Source organism: Podarcis liolepis (genome assembly GCF_965112155.1).
Source record: "Podarcis liolepis genome assembly, chromosome: 8".
Lineage (NCBI taxonomy): Eukaryota > Metazoa > Chordata > Lepidosauria > Squamata > Lacertidae > Podarcis > Podarcis liolepis.
In genome coordinates, this window is record NC_139560.1 from 67753358 (window position 1) to 67760452 (window position 7095).

General features: G+C 44.9%; 1 long non-coding RNA gene across 1 annotated transcript; it reads right to left on the reverse strand.

Annotated features, from left to right (window-relative positions):
* Positions 1–1715: 1715 nt before the first annotated feature.
* Positions 1716–5207, reverse strand: LOC310714393. Its single transcript, XR_014529695.1, has 3 exons — positions 4727–5207; positions 3343–3391; positions 1716–2160 (listed from the first exon to the last, which is right to left on the reverse strand). It is a non-coding gene; the product is annotated as an uncharacterized lncRNA (long non-coding RNA).
* Positions 5208–7095: the final 1888 nt, after the last annotated feature.

Sequence of the window (7095 nt, forward strand, 5' to 3'; positions counted from 1 at the left end):
GAAACACACAAGGGGACAGATTTGGCACAGGAGGAACTGCAGAACAATCCAGTAGTGCTTTTGCAAAACTACAGTATCCAAGGAGCAATCTAAAAGTACCGGTAGTTTCCCTGGAATGGTTGTGTCAGCAAAGAACAGGCCCAGATTCATGCACTGAACCAGTGGTCCAAACCAGAGACCCACCTCTGACTCCCAAGCTGCAACACGGGAGCCAGTGTGGTGTAGTGGTTAAGAGCGGTGGATTTGTAATCTGGTGAACCAGGTTCGCGTCTCCGCTCCTCCACATGCAGCAGCTGGGTGACCTTGGGCCAGTCACACTTCTCTGAAGTCTCTCAGCCCCACTCACCTCACAGAGTGTTTGTTGTGGGGGAGGAAGGGAAAGGAAATTGTTAGCCGCTTTGAGACTCCTTTGGGTAGTGATAAAGTGGGATATCAAATCCAAACTCCTCCTCTTCAATTTTTCTGTTTTGACTTATACTTAATAGCACTAATAAGGTACATTAATTCCCTCATTTCCCCCCCATTCGCAAGATGTCTATGACAAAAGTGTCTCTCACTACATGTAAACAAATTGTGGGAAAGACTACGTGGTTGGCCAGAAATATGTATTGTTATAGGTTTTGTGGGGAGATGCTCCTAAACCCTGCAAATTAATAAATGGTAGAATTTTGATTATTTGGCGTATTGAAGGGAAGATTGCAAGCCGGTGGAAAAATACGGGCTAAGCTCTCTTTCCAAGCCAGCACCTCACCTGGGATAGAGGCGTTAACATGACCAAAGGTGTTGATGGTCTGTCTAAGACAGGCATAGGCAAACTCGGCCCTTCAGATGTTTTGGGACTACAACTCCTATCACCCCTGACCACGGGTCCTGTTAGCTAGGGATGATGGGAGTTGTAGTCCCAAAACATCTGGAGGGCCGAGTTTGCCGATGCCTGATCTAAGAGGAATCTTGGGCCTGGGCAGACAGAGGTTGCCAAGGTGATGATGGGGATTGTGAGAAGAAGTGGCCTCCGCCACATCTTAAATTCTCCAGAGCAGCACAGACTCCTGGTTAAGGGCCAAGATCCCTGGAATCCTGTGCATAATCTTGGCAGGGATTGGGGTGGCCGGGGAAGTTCATCCACAGGAAGCAGTCGTTTGTTGTCATTGGCATCTGTCGAGTTGCGCCTTGCATTTTCTTTAAATTCCTTATTTTTTCATTCTTAGTACCAAGCACCTTGTTGCATCCTTTTGCCGGGGGAGCTTTGCTAAGATCTCACACCTTCTCCTGCTCTGTTAGGAGACTCAAAAAGAGTTGCCGGCTATCACGCAGCTGCTGATCTCTTCCCCATCCCTTTGTCCCTCTGAACTCCCAACCAAATCCTGATATCAAAGGCGCAGCCCAGCTGTAAAAATAACATTTCGGCAGAGATGAAACAATTTCTGGGCAATATGCAAATGTTCAAACAAACACCACCAGGTTTGTGTGGAGCATAAAAGAAGCACATTTCTGAGCAGAATCAATTTTGCAGGAATCAAGGGGCTTTCCTCGCCTTCAGAGCAGCAACACACTCAGCGTGTTAAGAGATAACCAGCTATCAAAGAGAAGCAAGACAAGCAAAATAAAGGAAAATGCACAGCTAATATTGCAGTATGTTTTCTTTGAGACAATGGAATCGAAACAGTGTGAGTTCAAAGGGAAAGCTAGATTGAAGAATGGGCAATAAAGAGGACTTTCTTTTCTTTTCTTTCTTTTTTTTAATGTTTAAATGCATTTATTAAATCACAGATAATTGTGCCCTCTACAGGCATAGTATTAGCATATTCCAATAAAAGCTCCAGCGAATCCATGGCTGCTCCCAACTTTTCAGCAGAGGGTTTAACCCAGCATCTCTACTCCTCTCTCCATTCTTTTGGGGTAATTCGACCAACAGGAGACAAATTCCATTCTATCCCTGTTTGTGTCACAACATAGCTCCAAATGGAGACACAAAACAGAGCCCCACCAAGCAAAATCAAGTTGCCATATTTGCCATGAAAATCAGGCCCATGTTTGCTGTGAACTTGTCTTGCCGCAGTACGCTGCACGCCACGAGCCGCCAAGCCCAGAGCTCCCCTCGCCAAAGGAAAAAACATCTCTCCGCCTCAGGATCGGACTCAGCCCCTCCGACTTTGTTTTCTATTGAGAGAATAACAATTGGGCTTCAGTGTGGCTTCTAAACGAGGTAAAGTACAAGGTTCAAGTTCTCGAGATATGAGAAAGGAGGTGCAAACAACACATTTGGGAAATCAGGAGCCACAAAAGCGGAGAGCTTCCTCTCAGCCCAGCACATAGGGCCAAAGCTGAACACCAGAGGAGCACCATCTGAATTCACAGATCTAACAGTACCATTTCTCTAGGACTGCTGTAACTTTGTGTTTCCCTTACATCCACCTCTCCCCTCATCTGAACGCCTCTGTTCAAGTCATTTCCTCCACTTCTTCAGTCAATTAGTTCTCCATCTCTGCTAACTTTCTCCCACAGTTTCTGTGTCCTATCCACAGCACCACTACCAAAGACTGATTCACCCCATGCATGCATTTCTTGGTACAGAAGGATTCTCTTAAATGAAGGTAGCTTGCATGCTCAAGTCCACAACTGCATTCGTAGCAAAAGGCTGCTTTGCCTACAGTTTGGTCTGGGATAGCAACTTACAGGAGTAAAATTGTGTGCCATGGAACAACTCCCACTCGCCAACCTTTTTTTTTGGGGGGGGGGGGAGAATGTTACAAGCTATCCTGGAAAGGGTGAAAATGTAGTACAGACCTTTCTAGTTTAAGTTGTATTTGGGTCCCTGCCCGAATAATAGTTATCTGCATGATGGTTGCTGCTAACACAGCGCTTTGACTTCACCCCCAGAGGCCCATGCCATTGTTTCTCCAGACAGATGGATGCCAACCAAACACACAAACACACAGAATGAATCTACAAAGGGGGGGGCAGGAGAACCATAGGAAATTAAATTGTTATAACAAAAGAAAAAAAACGCTATGTAAAAATTGCATAGAAATTTCTTTTGCTCTCTGGCGCCATCTGGTGTTGCATGTTTATAATGCACTCAGAACGTTTTTGGTTTTTTTTACTGATGTAGCTGAGTCCACACACACACATATTTGCATATAAACACACACAAGATACTTAGTGAGTGGGATGAACTGGCCAGTGATTCTGGCTATCAAAACAAGAATGGAACTGTAAGGAACACTGGCACAGGATATTTCAAGCCTGCTGGCTTTTTAACTGCGCTTTTGCATCCAAGTAAAATGCACTGTTAATTAACCCTGCATCCATTTAAACAACCAGACGTGTTTCAGTACCTACCTTGCTTTCCGAAGGTTGTGTCCGGCTAAGTTCTTCTTACAGTTGACCCCTAAAAATAGGAGCCAAGTTGGTAATTTCCATCCATTTCCATGGGTCTACTAACACTGAATACAACTCTGAGAAAGCTACAGCGATGCAGAGAGTACACTTTGGGGTAGAGGGGGGGAAAGGGACTTCATATAATGATTTTAAAGCAGATTTACTTTACAGAATCCATACATTGCTTATGAAGCATAAAAAACCTCTAAAACTGACATAAACCCCTCTTTCAGCTAATGAATGTGACATTATTCTAAGAAATTTGCCTTCAAGAGTGATTTGATTTCTGTGCCCTGCACTAGAGGAATGAAACCATGCTATCTATAGCACCATAGCAAAACGAAGACAGTAGAATGACACAACTAGGAAAGGAGGAAGAGATCTTTCATAGCTTCTCCTTCTCTGCCATACTGAGATTAGAGCACCGCACTTCCATTCCCACCCTACCGCTCTGGAAGACCCTGCATTCAAACCCCCTGATTCTACAGTTCCCAGCACACTTGTGTACACATAGAAAACAGCAATAAAGAACTGCTATATATTTCAAAAAACAACCACCATGTGTACGCATTTACTTACCACAAACCACTACTGCCCTTCTGTTCCAAAGTTGTGCTCCCCCACCATTTTAAAACCAGTGTCAAGCCTTTGTACTTGCACCTGAAACCTCATTAGCTATCACTTCAGGTTTTTCCAATCACTAGATTAAACCTGTTTTGCAGGAGTGCAGCTGAGTGTTACTAACATTTAGTTTGCTTCCTTCCAGAGCAAGCATATTAGCTCTTGTGCAGCCCAGTCATATATACATTCAGTGCTTTTTTTCTGGGGGGATGCATACCCCTAAACATTTTGTGAATCTAACAGAAGAAACTTTTTTTTTTACTTTTTAATTTCTTCTCTAGCACAGTGAACCGTCAGTTCTGTTGTAGAAGACTTTACAGTCGTTCATTCACCTAGATTTTAAGATCAGAAGTCATTCAGCTACACCACTCACGTTAAGCAGTCCGGACCTTACATTTGGGATAATGTCATCAAGAGCGTGTAAAATCTTGGCTTGTAGACTTTGCTCTCTTCTCCAGGTGCCAAACTGTCTTGCAACAGACCACCTTAGAGCATATTTAGCTTAGCAAACCACTGCCATCATAAGGAAGTATATAACAAAAGCTGCAGTCAGGAGTCTTACTACCTTCTTCTTATAGACCTCCAGCTTGCAGTAAAACACCAGGGTACTTCTGATATACCTACAAATGTCCAGTGTGAGAACTTGAGTGGGGAAACTCATACCTTCATCCAGAGAAGACGGTCAGGTGAAAAGGAGTGAACTCCTGCAACCACGCATGCTTACCTGGAAACACCTGTCACAGGTGGAAATCACAAGCGAAGCCCAGATGAGTCTCCTGATTCTTTTCAGACTTACAGGTGCTTCAAGGTAGCTTCTCTTTTATAATCCTCTTGCCCAATCCTCCAGCGTCTAAATGGCTGACAGCAAGGGACAAACCAAGTTGCATGGGGTCTCTTCTCCAATTGCAGAGTTAGACTGTACCTCCAATCCAGTCTAAATGGCAGTAGCTGTTTGATACGTCTGCAGGATCATTTTTCACCATAAACTGAGCAACCCTGGGCATGCACAAGGCTAAGCAGAGCATACTCCATTGATATTGCCCATCTACAGATGACGGAGTGTAGCCTTATTGGAGTTCACCGATTGGGTCTGCGTTGCTCCGGGACAGGAGGAAGGAAGTCAAAATGACACCGAGTTGGTTCAAAGAAAGAGTTTATTCTGCTCTCCGGATAGCAGAAGGCACTTGCATGGTGAGTCCACAGCAAGTCCAAAGAAATAACAAGTTTCATGCAGTATATATATCCTCCAGGCATCCTCTCCCCCTTCCCTAGCTACGTCAGCTTGTATATGCAGGTTGACATCACATATGTTCCTGCTCTGGTACTCTCAACCATAAAAGGATCTTCCTCTTCCTACTCTTATCTGGGAAGAGGTCATGATCTCCGGGAACACACTTTTGGCGTTTTTCCCGGACATTGGTCTTGTGCGTATTTTGTGGTCAGCACATAAGATAAAGTTCTGGCGTGTCTTCTCTCTGTTCTGTTCTACTACTGGTACAGTGAAGGCCATAGTTGCCGTCACAACTGATAAAGGAAAGGGCTCTGAGCACTTGTCTATACAGCCGGGCTTTTGTTTATGCATTGAGCTCAGAGCTCAAGTTAATGGATTTTAGCTAAGGAAAATAGGGATTTTGGTGCAGTTTCAAACTGCCTGCACAGTCAGTTTTGGGTTTTGGAAACCCATTCCTTCATGAGCAGGAATAAATAGGGTAGTGTGGTTAGCTGCCTTTGGGCTGATAGCAGAACACTTGAATTTATATAATGCTTTTCCTAAGGGTCTGGATGATTTCAGCATATAACCCCCCAAAACTTACCACAAATGTGTTTGCTGGCTAGTATCCTCACCATAAAAAGGTAAAGTGACTCCTGACCGTTAGGTCCAGTCGCAGACGACTCTGGGGTTGCGGCGCTCATCTTGCTTTATTGGCCGAGGGAGCCGGCGTACAGCTTCTGGTTCATGTGGCCAGCATGACTAAGGCGCTTTCTGGCGAACCAAAGCAGCACACGGAAACGCCATTTACCTCCCCACCGGAGCGGTGCCTATTTATCTACTTGCACTTTGACATGCTTTCAAACTGCTGGGTTGGCAGGAGCAGGGACCGAGCAACGGGAGCTCACCCCGTCACGGGGATTCGAACTGCCAACCTTCTGATCAGCAAACCCTAGGCTCTGTAGCTTAACCCACAGCGCCACCCACGTCCCATACTGACCTCACCATATTGACCACTATATTTCTGCACGTGCTGTAGAGGGAAGTGAGGGGCAGATGGGGCTCGTCAACCTGGGAAGGGAGCTCATCCAGAAGGAAAACACTCATTCTAAACTTCTGCTGCCTTGTGGGATATCTTCGGGAGAAGGAAAAGCTAAGGAATTAACCTCACACAAATCTGAAGTGGAGTCCTGACGATGGCTGGATGGTGCCTCCTTCTGGCAACTCCTGCAGCCAAGCTGGTGTCAAACATATTGCTCTGCTTTCCTTTGGATTACATCAGCAAGGCTAAGAGGGGAGGGGGTCTTGTTGTCTGGCTAGCCCAGTGTCTCCATACACACTGCCCAGGATTGCACCCTGAGATCACTTCGGTGCAGCTAATGCAGTGGTTTGATTTCACCCCTGGAGGCACACTTGTCTCTCGAGACAGACAGATGTTAACAACAACAATTACATATGAGTGTTTCAAGTTGCAAGATCAGGGCTTGGCTTAAACCAACTAGTGATTTTACCACCAATGTAAACCATGGAATTCCAAGCCACAGCTCATGCTCTTAACCAGTATGCTGCACCAGATCACTTATTCATGAAGCTGCAGGACAGTGAATTCATCATTAACAACTACCTCACTTATTGATTTGCGTGGGAGCAATTTTTGCACTCAAACATGAAATGAGGCATTTATTCCCTGTCTAGGACATGCAACAACTATTCATTGATTTGGGCCCAATTCATACAGCCAGCCACATGGTAGGTTACTCAAGTTACTGTTTAGTGGTGGTCCCACAATGTTAATCATCTGAGTAGATTGGTTAGACCAAAAGGTTTTCACTATGCAAAATTTTCAGTAGTTTAGCAATGTGATAAGTGCAAGCAGAATGACA